Source organism: Tympanuchus pallidicinctus, unplaced genomic scaffold (genome assembly GCF_026119805.1).
Source record: "Tympanuchus pallidicinctus isolate F22 unplaced genomic scaffold, pur_lepc_1.0 scaffold2, whole genome shotgun sequence".
Classification (NCBI taxonomy): Eukaryota; Metazoa; Chordata; class Aves; order Galliformes; family Phasianidae; genus Tympanuchus; species Tympanuchus pallidicinctus.
In genome coordinates, this window is record NW_026294721.1 from 16,028,861 (window position 1) to 16,045,898 (window position 17,038).

The 17,038-nt window shown below is 36.4% G+C and overlaps 1 long non-coding RNA gene across 1 annotated transcript; it reads right to left on the bottom strand.

Moving 5' to 3' along the window:
* Positions 1–5,456: 5,456 nt before the first annotated feature.
* LOC128080145 (uncharacterized) lies at positions 5,457–10,919 on the bottom strand. The gene is made up of 3 exons (XR_008206510.1): positions 10,648–10,919; positions 10,423–10,475; positions 5,457–5,538 (listed from the first exon to the last, which is right to left on the bottom strand). It is a non-coding gene; the product is annotated as an uncharacterized LOC128080145 (long non-coding RNA).
* Between the last annotated feature and the right edge of the window lie 6,119 nt (positions 10,920–17,038).

The window sequence follows — 17,038 nt, forward strand, 5'->3', positions numbered from 1 at the left end:
TTCACTGAATAGGAAAGAGATGAAGAACTATCTTGGTGAGAGAACTGAGTCTCACTCAGTGGTTCAGGATAAGAGCATGTTCCTAGTGTGATAGGAAGAAGCTTGCTTAAATGCCAGCAGAGCAGAATCTTGGAAAACCACTTAGATACCTTATGCACGTACCTCGTAACTTCGCTAGTTTCTATATTGATCACTGATTGCTTTTTAAAACATTATCTAGAGTTATGGAAAAGTGATCACTGTTTGAATGAAACTATAAAACCTGTCACATCCAGTTTTGATTTCAGTGATCCCAAATACTGTATACTGTCTTCTGTATCTGAGTTGCTCCTGCTAAAACGCATGGCAGAATTTTGCACGGAGTAGGGTAACAGGCTTTAACTTTAACTTAATGCTCACCATTACACAGCATGGAAGTTAATCTGATACAGTATGAAGATTCTCACATTTACAGTTTTGTAAATTGACTACTCTGCTTTAATTTACCTAATACTCAGTGTTGAGTATTGATAGCAACAGAGTGAATGGTACCTCTTGGAATATGGATCCAAGGTAGTAAAGAAAAAAAAAATTGTTATTTTCCACTGAGCTATAACAGATGGAAAATAAACCAACCTCTAATTATTGAGGAATTTTACACAGTTTTTCCTCCAGGGGTTCCTAACTGCTTAACAAACTTCATTATTCCATCGTCTGAAGCAGTTACCAATTCCTGCATATATAATATCAGTCCTGTGACCTTGATGTATTTATTTCCATTGACTGTGTGACAGATCCCTCACCAAAGAAATTTCAGGGGCAGAGACAAACTTATGAGTTTGTCTTATGAATTACTTATGAGATACTTATGAATTACTTATGAGATAACTAACTGGGTACATTTTTATGGATAAATTTTGGGGTGTATAAGGAGTACCTTTGGATAAAACATTTCTGCCAACAAGTTTTCAGATGGTTTTAACGGAGCCTTCAAGAAAGGAAGCATAAAGATAGCAGAAATTGCTAGAATAAACTCTGTATGGATGTACAGGATGAAAAAAAGAAAGTTCTCTGTGTTGGCTATTCTAGAGCCCACAGAGAGATGGCTCTTGTAGCTCATGGACATTTCCTTGTTGATTGCTACCCATAACTGAAAATTATTAAAATAGCTGCTTGTGAACAAGAGAGGGACAAGAATCATGATCACAGTCAAGGGCAAATGCAGAGTCCTACACTTGGGGAGTGATAATGGCATGCATCAGCACAGGTTAGGGGCTGACCTGATGGAAAGGAGCTTTTAGGAGAAGGGCCTAGGAGTCCTAGTGGCCCATGAGCCATCAGTGTGCCCCTGCGGCCAAGAAGGACAAATGATACCTTGGTGTGCATTAAAAATAGTATGGCCAGCAGGTTAAGGGAGGTTCTCCTACCCCTCTACTCTGTCCTTGCCAGCCACATCTGGAGTGCAGTGTCCAGTTCTGGGCTCCTCAGTTCAAAAAAGAAAAGGAACTACTGAAGAAAGCACACCAGAGGGCCACAAAGCCACAGAACAAGGGGCAATGGGCACCAACTGTAACACTAAGCATTCTAAACAAACAGGAGGAAAAACTTTACCTTTGAACGGTACAGAACACAGGGATGGGAGCCAAGAGATATTATGGAGTCTCCTTCCCTGAAGATATTCAGAGCTCACTTAGACACTTTCCTGTGCAACCTACAGTAGGGAACCTTCTTTAACTGGGAGCTGGATTAAATGCTCTCCAGAGGTCCCTTCCAGCCCCTATGATTCTGGGAGTCTGTGATGCTGTGTAAGTTTGTAAAACAAACCAAATTTATCCTAGTTACTTCTAGGAATTTGAATAAATTTCCTAATTTCAGACCCTGGTTGCCATCAACACCTTTTCTAGTTGATAGAAATCACCTGAGAAACATTTGGTCCACAGAAGGGCAAATCATGTTCCTGGAGATGCACGACTTGCTTTTATCAAAGGTGTCTCCTTCTAGCAGAAGCACAGTGCAACAGAGCTCCCATGATGCTGTAATACATCCCAACAAATGTTGGGTATAACAGAGTAAAATGGCCTAAGGAAAATGAATCCAAAAACTTCAAATACACAGTCTCAGTTGTAATTCAGTTAACAGACTTTCAAATTAGTCAGAAAAATGTGATCAAAGCATCACATTAAGGAACTATTAAGAGGAATACACTTTGATCATGACTAATGAGGTGAAAGCAGAGGAAAGAAAAAAGAGAAAACCTCAGTGAAATTAAAAGATATTTAAGTATAAGAATTAATCTGCCTCTATAACATTTTACTGACAGGGCAAAGATTGGTATTAGTACATATTTAGACAGATATGGTCTTTTCAGCAAATTCTATGCGTAAAAGCTGAGTTACTTTTTCCATGAATAAGTATCCATCTAACATAAAAGCTGTAGGTTTAAAATCGATGGTTTAGATATACTTTTTTTCTAAACACAAATGTCAATATCAAGCCTAAATTGTAGGTTTTTGGAAAAACTGTTGAAGCTTTAGTGATCCAAACAAGAACTAACACTGGTAGAATGCTGTATGTATTAAGCTTTGTATCAGTCTGTGAGAGATTAAATAAGCACTCCCTTCTGTTGACAGGAAAACAGATGGATTAAATTGATTTTCTAGTAAGAGTAGTAATAGTATAAATTTTTAGGTCTATGATTCATTTGCCAGATAGCACAGTGCTTTTGTGATAATCCCCTTAATAAGAAATCTGATATAGGTGCATTTTGTAGTGCAAAGAACTATAGCCATGCTACTAGACGTAAAGGAGGAGGTATCTTCTTTGTTCTCTGAAGGACAAATAAAATAAACAAGTATGATAATAAGGCTAGATTTATGAAAGTATTCATTATGAAAGTACTCAATTTTCACCACTTATCTTCATATTTTATTGATCTGAAACAGGCTGTGCTACAAAAAAACCATATCTTATAAACAGTACTGAATCAGCAGCTTCAAAGTACCATTACAGCTGTTGGTAGAATAAAAACCTGCAAATATGATGCACAAAAATAATCAATGTCTTAAGTTAAATTTCAACCCAGTAGAACTTAACTGTCAGCAGCTGGTGCATTTCTATAAGCAGTATAAAATGCTGAACTTTTAGACATTATAGTGATGTTTCTTTATACTTTTCTGTGACCACTAATGGTTGCATCCTCAGTTGACTTAAGTCAGCATGTTCCTGTCAGCTCCATGCCCTATTAGCTGAGTGAACACATTTTACACCATCTGAGAGTCCCTTTTACAATTTTTTTTCCTCACAGAGTATTTGATTTTAAATTATAGAAAACAAACAACAAAAATACATCATACACTTTGCTATTCACACGTGGACAGAACCCATAACTACCCAGCATCCATCTCTTCCAAAATAAATGCACAGCCACCAGGTGTCAATCACAAACTCTGTGACCAAAGATCAACGTATGAACTTAGAAATGTTGAAGAATGCAATTTTCATGACAATACCAACAAAAGGCTGATATTATTTTTCAATTTTTCAAAAACCAATTTTTCATTGGTTTTTTTTTTTTTTTTTCCCCCCCCTCCCCTAAGCTGGTAAGCTGGTATGCAGAGCATTTAAATAAGAAATTGGCTGATAATTTGGCATAGGAACAACCTTCTGCTTTATTCATTTAATTCAGTAATTTTTATGTTTTATTTTTTGCCTTACCAGAAAGTCGAGCATTTCAATGAATAATCTTTTTTTTTTTTTTTTTTTTTTTTTTTTTTTTTTTTTTGCTATTTGATAATTAAAATCTTAAAACTGATACAGTTGCTGGACTAAAGGCCTACATTTTAGAATCATAAAAGCTGCTGGGGCTCATACTGGGGACAAGAATAGCTCATTACCTATGAGTAACCAAGGAGAGCATTGGGTAATAAAAAGAAGCTAATAGCACTTCTTAGACTTCTAAGTCTTAGACTTAGACTTCTTAGTCTGACAGATTCAGAAAATTCAGAACATTTCCAGTCTCTGGTTAAAAGTAAGAACAGTAGTACATGCAGGTACAGACTCTTTGAAGAGCGTGAATACAAAATATAAGGCTAGCATCAGCCTCCAACCTGAAGAATATCTATGTCAACAATAGTCATAAAACATCACAAACCCAGGTAACAATAACCCTTTCCTTTCGAGAGGGAAGAGAACAGGAAATCAGAAGACGTGATGGGCCTCTTCTCATTCTTTAAGAAAAATATGAACTGCTCCGTAGTTAGTTACCATAGCAGTCCAGCTATCAAGTTTTCCATTATCATCTTCACATCACTGGATTACTGTTGCTTTCTTTTCTGCTCAAAATATGGCAATGAAATACAGTTTAATAAAGAGTACCCAGCCAAACCTTTTCCTTGAAAACTGTCATTCACCTGGTATGAATAACAACACTCAGTTCTCTAGTTCTGCAGTATACTCATAAAAGCCATGTATATGAAAACATCAATATTTAATTTCAGTATAGAGTATCTTACAATGAAACACTATTACATTTTCCAGGTATTAATTTTTAAGTGTTTACATCAGGCTAACACATTGCTCAGGTTCACAGAGCAGGCAATGATCCATTACTTCACCCATCAGCATCATTTGTGCTTTCCCAGTTCCTGCTGCCTTTGAAATAAACTTTCATTTTTTCCTCATACTCAGAGAAAATTTATGCTAGAGGCAGAAAGACATAGACAAAAACGTACCTACCACTAACTGAACTGTGTTTTGATATGTCCTAACTAAAATGTATTGATTGCAGACTTTATAATCTAAAACTTATATCTTCTTAAGTGTAATAAAACAGTCACACTTAGGAAGAGATGTTTTTCTCTCTTGCCAGAATCAGAAGAAAAAAAAACCCTTGGACTTCTTTCCTTTTTCTTTCTGAAATATTGGTATGCTGGTGAAGAATTAAAACTTCACAGGTATGTTTATAAATCCGTTCCTGTCATTGGAAAGCAAAACCTTTGGATAGCTGAGATCTGACCCAATGCCCCTTTTTTTTTTTTTTTCCTGATGTTCCACTTTATGCTCAGTATTTCTGTGATGTGCAAATGCACACTAATGTGTAGTAAATAAAAAATCCTCTGTCTTTTGATTGGAGCCCTTACCATAATTACAATTCATCTATTTTTGCATTTTGAAGTATCCACTGTAAAAATTCTGGAATTTTATGTAGTCCCTTCGGGTCTCATTTTATACTTGATGTACTGTAGTTTGACAGTAAGGCATTTTTTGATAACATTCAAGTACAATGAATGAGTAGATAGCATAAATCTGAAGTTTTTAAAATATTAAAATCAGATTTCTGAATCAAAAATCTGTAGCCTTTAATATTGAATAGAGGTAGAGGAACACTTATATTTATTACTTCAAAAATCCAACAGTGGGAAATATAAGAAATTAAAACTAGATAACTGAAAAGAAATTCACAGCTATGGTAATCCAACACTTAACCCAGTAACAATCCATAAGCAAATTCTCCTCTGAAGCTGGGGTCTCTCTTGCCTAACCTCCAATACTTGATAAAATCTGGTAAAAAATTCTAGTGCGTTTTACGGATTCAAACTTAAAAACATTTCCATTAATTAAGTTAAAAAACATTTCTGGCTCTGTTTTATTTCATTTCAGTGTAGTTTGTCATTCACAAATGAGAAGAGGTAGAAAAACAAAAGGCTATCAAAGTCTCAGAAGATGTGGATGAATTATTAAGTATGCAAAAAACTTGACAAATTTACAGTTTTCCCCTAACTTTAATGCTTAGAAGTCAAAAGAGGCAGGTTCGTTTCCCTTAGATCTTTGATATGAGAGTAGAATATGAGGGCTGTTCTGAAAGTAATGCCCCCTATTGATTGATGTTGGCACATAACATCAGAGGTGGGTGTTGGTGATATGGCCGCAGAGGTTGAACCTTCTCATGTTGTTGCTGCACGACAGATGGCAGCAGAGGGGCAATCTGACAGGATGGTATTTGATGCGGAAGAGGGTATGAAGCAAAGGCATGTCATTGAATTCCTCCATGTGGAATAAATGTATCCATTGACATTCATCGATGCTTGCTGAACACTGAAGGACACCAGAAAGTGGATGCGAGTACAGTGAGGCAGTGGTGGGGTGCTTCACAGTGGTGACAGTGGGTCACCCTCACTGGTATAGATTGTTACAAGAACAGCATGCAGGCTTTTGTTCATCCTTGGTGAAAACGCACAGCTGATAGTGGTGACTGTGTTGAAAGAATGTTTTGTAGCTGAGAATTTGCTCTATCAAGTACTATCATTATGTTCTTTCTATCTGTTGTAGTTTCCTTGGAAATAAATGAGGCATTACTTTCGGAGTTACCTACGTAGATGTGAAAAGACTACTGATTGAATGTGAAGACTGCTGTTTAAATCCTAAAATCAGGTAAACTTTGCTGAATTAAGTCATTAAAATGGAGTGATTGCAAGGACTATTTGTCAGAAACTACTACTACTGGTGTATCTACTACACCTAGTAGATAGGACCGTTTAAGGAAGTCATGGACCCAAATATTTTTCCTCAATAAAAACAGAGATGAAATGGATCTGATGGCTCTGGCAATTCTCAAGTGCTGCCCCTGAATTAAATCATATTTTGGAACTTCCCCTGTAGAAGGTGAAACAAATTATGCAATATTTTAAAAGCTCTGTGCTACATTTAATTCCAGGGTGATGACATCATCTCTCGTTATGGGAATTTTTTTTTAATTTTTTTTTTTAAAGTTATATTCGTGGAATACTCAGCTTTCAAGTTTTTAACATGATTTTCTTCTGCTTGTGCTCCTTTTTGCTATTAAAAAAAAAAAACAAAAAACAAAAAACAAGGAAATGCTTCTAGATCACTGAAGAATACTGTGTTGTTTCTAGCACTCATCAAAATAACCAGGATGAAGTGGTTTGCTGTCTACCTGCACAGAGCTCAAACTTTTTATGTATTGATACTGTTGCTAGGAGAAACATGAACTCAACAGCTTGAACCAGAGATACTCAAACTAATTGACTATTTGAGCATAGAAACTGCAAAGTTAGATTTGTTACAAAACACTGTTTTACAATCGCAGTGTATTTTACCTAATTAATGCTTAATTAGAAGCTAAGGGTCAGTTTGGTTTATAATTATATATGATAAAACAGTTCTACAGGTACTGCTCTAATACAGAATTTCTTTAGGCATACCAAGTCGGGTTAAGGGTATTCAAGCTAGCTGAGGCATTTTCTATGAAGGTGCCCTACTTTAACAATTCTCTGCTACACAGATCAGGACAGCAAGCTCAACGGTGAAGATAGCTGAGCCCTTCTATATCAGCACATAAAATAACAGTGAAGGTCGAAAAGAAGGATAACAAATATTCCCTTCATTTAAGAAGTTGTTTTTGAAAGCCTGTAAGGCAGAAAATTCTTAACAGCAAAGGCAAAAGCTTAGAAAAATGCATATAAATTAGCAATTGGCAGCGGAAATGGGCTCTGAATTCACAGTTACCTTTAATGGACGCTAACTCATTTAACTAGAAAAAGAGCTTGAGAGATGTGGTTTGTAATTACCATTAAGCCACAATGCAAATCATGGTAAGTAGTGCAAATCTACTACTTTATTTTTATCCAAGAAATACAAGCAATTGTTGCTTGTCACTTACTGTGATTATGTGAATATGACCCATGCTTATCAAACATTAACTGAAGGAAATCTGTGGAAAGATTTCATTAACTTTATGAGGTTTGGAACTAGCCCTGAGATTGTCTATTCTGCCTACAAGATTTTCTTGACTTCAAATGAATAAGGCATTTGAACTACAGGCACTAACATATCATGAATTGGCATATCTGAAATAAATGCCTCTGTCATCATACAACTAAACATTTTATGATCAACTTCCCTATGCTTTTCTTGCAGCTCAGCTGCCTTTTTCAGGTGTCTTGAAACCTGAAAGGTACCTGTTCTTTGCTATACTTCAGTGTTTAAGACAGCACCCGTGGGGCACACTTATCAAGTGTCCAAGTGCTGTTTTACTCCTCCCTGTTCATGAAAGTTCTGCAAGCTCTAACAGTGAATGAATTACTGAGTATGTGTAGCTTGCAGAATGAAATGTGCACCAGAAATAATATTTGACTTAATTTCTTGCATAATTCTGAATAAAACAACAAATTGTAGATCCATTATAGGGAGAGTACAGAGGAACCCTAAGCATAATAGCCCCTAGAGAGAGACAAATGAGACAGAGGGAGTGAGAAATATCCTGAAAATATACTCTGGTTCCATTATTAAAATGTTTGCATGTAATTACAGGATGTACTGGAGGTATATTTTTAGACTTCATCAGCCAAAGTAATGGCAGATACTAAAAATATTTCAAATTATGATTAGACACTGTTCTCCCCCCTTCTTGGGATGCTTGAATGTGCTGACGTGAGGTCTAAATTACAGTCTATGTGTAGTGAGGACAATATTTACAACATCTTTGAGTATCCTGCTGGACAAAATATTCATTGTGCAGCTAGACAAGTACGTAACAGCATGGCTGAACAATTGCCTGACCAGTCAGACTCAAAAGACAATAGTAAGTGGTGTTACACTGTGCCAGTTGCTATGAGGATTTCCTGGGGCTCCATTTTTGAGCCAGATCTCTTCAATGTTTTTCTAAATTGTCTGCAGATAGGATTCATGTGCATACTATGTTTGCAATGTTTAGGAGGAATTGTTGAAGAGAGACTACAGAGAGCTCATGACAAATTAGAGACCTGGGCTTTCTTTTCTCTAAAAGAGAAAGTGCCAGGTTCTGCACCTGCAATGGAGCAACCCTGGCTATATGCACAGACTGGGGGGATGAGAGGCTGGAGAACAGTGCAGCAGAAAGAGATCAGAGTTAAAGCTGGCAGCAAGTTGAAGCTGAGCCAGCAGCATGCCCTGACAGCCAAAAGGGCCAACCACAACCCAGAGTGCATCAGGCCCAGCACTGCCAGCTGTGTGAGGGATTGTTCTACTCTGTGCTGTGTGGAGCTAAGAATTGGACTTCATGATCCCTGGAGGATTTAGCTTCGGATATTCTACGATTCAATGAACATCACTCCAGATTACAAGTCTCAAAGCTCAATAACTTAATTCATCAATAGTTCTACCTTTGCTGTGATTCATATTATCTTCGTTGTGTATTTATATCCACCACAAGTAGCTGTTCTGATTTTAGGTATCTACCAAAAAAGTACTTTTTGGCTGATGTTTATGTTTATTAAATGTGTTCAAACATTTTTCTGAGAAAGATAAGCTGCCATCCAGAATTTCTCTCAGCCTCACTATGTTGATTTGACTGGATATTTGTCTAGTTCAATGTATTCAAGTTAGCAGCAGTCTTACGTAAAAGAATTTATGGAATTAACACTTAATTCTCTTCTTTTTTTTTTTCCCTCCTCATTTTTGAACTAAAAACTAAGGAAGAAAATTCTCCTTTAAGGGCCAAGATAGGCAATGGAAATTAAGAAAATTCTATGTTACATAAACTGGAAGATGAAGTGCTTCTTGCTCTTGATACTATCACTCTTCTGAAAGGTGATAAATGTAGAAATCTGAAAAATTGACTAAATGAGACTATTACCTGTGACTGAAAATCTTTCTCGGAATTGTGTGCAACAGAATTAATTTAGGAAATTCTGAACTTCCCACTACTTCATTACATATCAGAAAATATTATCTTTGCCATTTGTACTGTGGCTTGCTCCAAAAAGTTAAATCACATAGTGAGCATTCTTCACATATATTATCAAAGACACTCAGTTTGTGAATCTCAATGATTATCAAAGTCCTAGATTTAAGCACAGAAAAAATTTGAGAAAGGGTATCCAAATTAAGTAGTTTCATTTCTGAGCTAGAATGAATTCCAGGCAAACAGTAAGAAAAAGATGACTTCTGAGATAATGAAATTCATTTGAAATCTATGTGAAGAACTTAACAGTGGGTCTTCCTCAAAGTTGTAACAATAGGCTCTTATTTTGAAAATCATTGCTGCCTTTACCAATATGGCAAATATTGAGTAAGGGAAGGTAGGCTCATTTCCTTGCAATACAGAGGTCACTCCAAAAGTAATGTCTCCTACTTAGCTCCACAGAAACTATGACAGACACAAAGGAGCTTACTCTTACTCTCGTAAGAGTTACATTACCTTTAAAAGACAAACAAACAACAACAAAAAACAACCAAAACCACCTATTTCTTCCTCCACTGTATTTCTCAACACACTTTAGAAAGTGGCCAAGGGTAACAAACTTCTTTTTGATAAGCTGTAGTTCCTTTAAGCATATCAGTTTTAATTAAAATAACATCATCTGTGCTCCATGTCTCTCCTTCCTCACATATTTGTCTCAACATATCTGTCAATATGACTTCTGATAATCATATCACTGTACTCACCAAAAGGATTTTTTCAGCATTTCTCTCTGTGTAGTATCCATCTTCCAGTGAGCCTGCAACAAAAGCAGGCAAGCATCAATAAACAATTGTTATGCAACGGCTATGCAGCTGAGCAGAGGTGCCCAGAAAAGATACACAACATCAAGTTTCAAAGACAAAAATTCAGAAAGCTGTAATAGCTTGTCATATACCTGAAATATTAAGCATCTTTCTAATTCTGCTCACCTGTGTTTTTAACTGCAACTTGCCTGCATGGTTTTAAGGTGCATTTCTGTGATCCTCAGCTTTGCTACTTGTGGCTTAAAGGTCCGAGAGCTGAATACTCCAGCAAGAATCACACTTAACCAGAACACAGTTGTCTCTTTCCTTTTCTCATTTTACGCTTCCAGACTAAGAAAAAGACACCTAATAGAACTTCACCTAAACTTCAGCAGACCTCACATTCTTGTGCTGGGAGCAGCAGTTCCTCTAGAGCTTTACTCCTGGCTTCACTAGGGGGAAAACAGTAGCAGGTGCTTCCTATAACTTCCTAAATAGACTAATCATTTAACAAATGATTCCTATTATCTATTAATGGCTGATTATTGGTGGTGTTAGTCTCAGATAAGAACCAATTCTTTAGGTCTGCTGCTTCTTTCTTTTAGTAAAATCAATCTTTTTTCTTTGTTTTACTGACTGACTATTTTATATGTAGTGTTCAGCTGTTACTATAAAATCATTGTTATTTGTACCTATGTGTATATAACAGCACTGTAAATCTTTTCTTTTCTTGAAGTTTTAGAAGAATAATGGTTTCACATCAGTTTATAATGACATACTCTCACCTTCTGAAGAGAAAAGCTTTAGAATTGAATTACTGGGGTTAAAGTAAATTTCAGCATCGCAGCAAGTGAAATCACTTTTTTTGTTGTTGTTTGTTTGTTTTCTGCTACCTAATGAAAACAGAGAATTACTGTCTTTATAAGAGTGACAAACCAAGTTGCAAAACTTGCTTAAATAATTTTTACACCACACATCCTTTTATCTACCTCATTTTCTGCTGCAACTAGCAAGTTGCAAAATAGCAGGAAAAAGCTAGTGTCAAAACTAGCTAAAATTGTTCCTCTAGACTCTGAAACTTATGTCTCTGCCACTACTGACTCAAATAAATTACTTTTCCCACCTGACAGTCTGTATACATATGCTGAGACAACAGCTTTATAACAATGGGGAAATCCTTCTGTATTTCTTAATAGCTAATATCTGTGATTGGGATCCCAGGTGCACGGAGAGCTTACTGAAAAAGTGAGAAGGGTAAAAAAAAAGGGGCACTATTCAAGAATAGTGGTCTTTGCATGTAAAAGTCTTGGTGGTGACAAATATTAGAGGCAATAAACAGGACTTGATAAAGCCATGATTTCAATATCTGTGTGAGGAAGTAAAGTCTAGGGAGAGTCTGAGCTTTTATCTGTTCAGAAAGCTCCATATGGAGAATCTGGCATTGATCTGGGGTTGGATATACCATGTGAGTAAATAAGACGCACCAAAGAAACACCAGATCCATATCAGACTGATAGCTGACTGAAATGGCCTGGTAAAGATTTATCTATCTGTTAGCTCCTAGGTGCTGAAAGTAACAAAGTCTGTCTTCATCTAGATGGCAAAAGCAAAATATAGATCAAAACTATGTTGTGAGGCAGAAATAAATTTAAGCAGAGTTAAGATACGCAATCTCAAACATTTAGTGCAGGAGTTGGGATATTTAAGAATGGGGTATGAAAAAAAAAAAAGAAAAAAATGGGAAAGAAACTTGATGCATATTTAAAAGAACTCCCATTAATCTAACAAGCCAGTAAACCAGAAATGTATGTTTTTCCTTTCTAAGGACCTGAGGGATTGAAAGACTTCTGCTACGTTCTGAGTACTTTGTACTAACTTCTACGAAAAAGATTCATTTGTGACCTAGGCCATCTTTTGAAGGGGAGGAAGAAAGACTCATGGATTTTATTCTGGTTTGGTTGATTTGTGTCTGCAGAATCCCGCAGGATGTGATAGTGGGAAAAAGCCTTATCTATATGAACCCTAACAAGGCACACAAATATCAATACTCAGGTTTTGGAGCTTTGGTCTTGCATTACATGCAGTACTGCATCGATTGTGGAAATTGAAGCTGCATTGTCCATAGATTCATTGGCAGAAATATTAAGAGTTTCTTAAGTCATCCAGAACCTAAGGTAATTTTTGGAACTATGATATCAGATGTTGCCTATATAGTACTGTTGAGAGATGTATTCAATAACAAGCAGGATTAGTACTTATTTCTGCATGGGCTTTCTCCACTTATAGGAGAAATTGTATTCTGGCAGTGCAGCCACTATAAATTGCAAGTAGAGGAGGAATAAGGCAGCTTATGGCATCTTTAATAAACTTTAATGGCTAACAAAAGATAATGACATAAAACAATCTTATTACTTTCCAACTGAAACTGGTTTTCTCATCTCTGATCTCTAAATAGTGTTTGGAATCCATAAAAATGACATAATACTTAATCAAGTTTCAGTATAGAAATCTCTTGACTCTTCTCTGAGTCTTTTTAAAATTACAGTGTGTGCTCTGTTAATCAAGGCCCTGATGCTGAGAACAGAAATCATTGTCTACCTGGTAATGGAGATCTGTGCCCATTTAATGCAGAGAGTGACAACATACACTAATTTTACTACATTGGTACAGAGCATACAGCTTAATACTTTCTCTGTCTAGAGGTTCAAATTTTCCAAAACAAATCAATTGTGTTATTCAGTCTCGTGGAATTCTTACGTGAAGAAATGCAACTAAACATGCAAATCAACTCAGTTGGACTTCAGCTGCTCTAAAAACTACCTCTAAGCTATTCTGTCTTTCAGCCAAGGTGAGGCTTTCTTCTTTCAGGATGAACACTCTATATCCAATTTAGAACATCTCTGAAACTACCGTATCAGTGAATGGCCTCTGAAGAGTATCCAAATTTTCATTTTGATATTCCAGAAAATACAATGGGAAAGGAAAGATAGGTTAGGATTGGCTGAAAATCAATTAGATCACAAAGCTATCATAATTTAATTACAGTCTTAGTGGGTCTTTTTTTCTGTCTTAAATGTAGTAAAGTGAAATATCATTATCCACAATAAACTGGGGTAGATCTGTGTAGACATAGGAAGTGTTGTTGCATCTCCTGGGAAGAGGAAATGATGCAGTGAACGTACACTGAATTACTGGTTGCTGAAAGAATGCATCTGCAATTGCATGACAAGCTTTTGTGTTTCTAGTGGCAGCTGTTGGGTGATCTGAGTGTAAGAAGTTTCCAGCACTGTCATTACATCAGAATGGTGTGAATTATAAACAAATGTTACTCTGGCAGATGCTTGTAGTGAGCTGCAACATCCTTAGGAGCTGCTTCCCTGTATCCTATTTCTTTTTCCCATCTCCACAGAACCCCCAGTGTCTGGACACCATTTCATCAGATTTGTGTGCTAATTGTTTATCCAGCTAATTACATCCAGTTGTATGTAATAAAAAATAATGGGGAAAATACTTTTTTCAATCTTTAGGTAGATCTGAAACTAGAATAGGAGAAACAGTTACTGAAAAATACTTTCGTATTTTTTCTTTTATTAAACTACATCATAGCAAAATAGTGTATTTCTCTCTAGTGCAGTTCATTCTGAATTTAAGGACCACCAAATTTCTAAAGCCGGTCTTAAGTAGTGTTGTGTGCTTAGGGCTTGGATGAAAACATGCCTCTGCCAGCAGAAAACTTTAATAAGTTCTGAAATTAAAACTGAAGCATACAATTTAAATGCAGCATTCTGTTGTAGGTCTTTGGTCTCATTCTCTATTTTCTCTGTTTAGGCTCCGGGCAGTTCAGGGAGTTTAATTTACACCAATTACATGTGATTCTTATGTGTATTTTGTAAGGCTTGGGACAATTAGGGATGTAATCATCTCTGTGTCTGAATCAGTGATGGGTTTCATTTCAAATGCATTCATTATGCAGTGTGTACTTCAAAGGCTGGTATATTTGATGGCTTTTTTGTTTACTTCTAGCTTACAAACTAGGATATACCTTGTCTATTAACAGTATAGCTTTAGATTCTTGGTAATGCAAAAATCAAAGAAAAATAAAGCTCTGACAGATTGCCCTTTTAAAATTATCATAAACATAATCCAGTCAATAAAATACACCATTTATCTGGGATTGAATTCTGTTCATCTAACAAAACCCAACAATTCTGTAATAATGAGCTACACACCAGGCTAAAGTGGCTTCAATGTCTTTTATTCGTTCATTATGTTCCTGTAGTAACCAACAAAGAGGCAAATATTCTTTACGTAAGACCTGCCTTTACTACTAATTTCCTTATTATAAATTAAAGCTGTGTTTTTGGTGTTTTTTTCTAACAACAAATCAGCTCCTTGTTAGAGTTTCCTAATACTGCATTTTTCTGCTTTGTGATAGGAAAATGAATTTTTGAGTTGAATTAGAGAGATCAGACTGCTAGTCTTGTTCCCAGCCAGATCTGATAGTGCTCATACTCACAAATAAAACCCTGCATGGCTTGAATCTGAGCATCTGGCCCTTGTGAAGACTGCAGTGAAAGTGAAAGGCACCTTGAAATAAAAAAACACGCAGCTTCTAGAGCTTTCAAAATACAAAGCACAAACACAGTGGTAGTGGAAATGCCTCAGTACACAGGTGCTGGATACAGGTTTTCCAGGGGGAGCCTCTGTCCTTGGAAATAATTGCTCCTAGGAATGAGCATATGCTTGTTTTTCTCAGAGAAATGCTGCTGGCTTGAAAAGAGGCAAGGAAAGGACAGCAGAAGAGAGCATCTCCTTTTTATTATCTACCAATGATGTTTCTCAGGTGCTTCATTTGCGTAGGATATACAGGTTAAATTTCCAGATCTGTCCTGGAAATTCAAGAGATTGAAAATCTTGTTCATCTCCTCTAACAACTCTGTAAGTGCCAGGCTTTGAGCGCAAGCCATCCTCCTCCTCTCTGAAGACTTGCATTTTTACATGGCTTACCAATCAAAAGGAAACAAACAAAACAGCTTTTGTGATACTGGGCAGGGCTCATACACTTTGTCTTCTTCATAAAATACCTGAAATGTATGTTTTCTTCTTTTCTTTCCTTCTTTTTTCAGCGCCTAGCACCACGAATCACAAATTAAAAAAAAACATTTTATTTTATTATGTGTCAGAGGAATAGGGCCTGTGGGACACATTCTCTTGTATGTGACTCCCAAGTTGACTGTCTGCAGGAACAAAGATGTTCTGAACAGAATTAATTCTAGTGATTATTAATAGTGACACTTTCACACACTTTCACATATTCTCAAAGAAAACTGATTCACAAATACTTGGCGTAAGAGTTTATAAGAGCAGGGCCCAGGACAGCAGATCATCTCATTTCAGAGAGTTAACTAGCGTAAGGTACATTGAGAGTCCGGCTTGTTTCTCAGAGATTAAGTTAAATGCTTCTTTGCAATTCATGAGAAGGAATTATCAAAGGTCAGCTGGCAGGTTGGAAAAAAAAATCTTTTTTCTAAGCAGAAAAATATTCCTGTCTAGCTAATCCATTAGTGACTTAAATTAGGCATTTTGTATTTCACAGCAATAAGTGGACCATAAGTCCAATTTTATTCAGGCAGTATTGCTCTTTTGACCCTTAAAATCTCTGTAAATATAAACCAAATGACATGGTTAAATAAAGAATGAGCAAGTTAGTAACACAGTCGCTCAAATCTACAAAAGTTTATAAATTCATGACCTGTGATATTCTCCTTTCATCTCTCGCTACCTTCCCACAAAGTTATTCAACTTTACTTGACTTAAAATATTCCCTGTAGCTTAATCTTTGTAATAAACAGGATTACCAGAGACTAAATTATCTTTGTTTGAAATACTGCAGGTAGGTAAAATTAATATCAAAATTTAGGATTCTGTTAAAATGTTGGTGAGTAAACACCACTGGTTTTCTCACAGTGCATGCTGAGGGTGCTTGCTACATTCTCTCTGCCTCTTCTTGCTATCAGCTTTACATTCACTTTTTAAAAATTGATTTCTATTGGCAATACTCTGTACTGACCATGCTTCAGGAACTGGCAGTGGAAAGATACAATGGATTTCATTGGAAGAGGCCTTAAACATCACCTAGTTCCAAGCCTGCAGCTGTCTTCAAGCCTCCTTCAGCAGTGTGTGGTGAGATGAGAAGCTATCACTCACATGCAATTGTGGCTAGTGGGGCTTGTCTAGTCCTCTATGGTTCCTCTGGACATGGCAGTTTCTGTCACTCCTATTACAAGTGAAGGTGTTAGACAATTTCTGTACTAAAATAGATGAAATTCTCATTCAATATCATCACAATTAATGAGTCAGTTTTTAGAGGCTATTGAATGACATGTGCTGAAGATGACTTCTTCATATATACCAAGAATTTGCTGTGCAGGAGTCTCGTGAAAGTGATGAACTTGTCTGTATTTTTGGCATTATAAATCATGTGTGTTTTTCTGAAATTAACATCTGCAAACTACAGATTTGACCATTAGTCAGTGGTTCATCATCATAACAAGCATCTGAATTCAACAGAATAGAT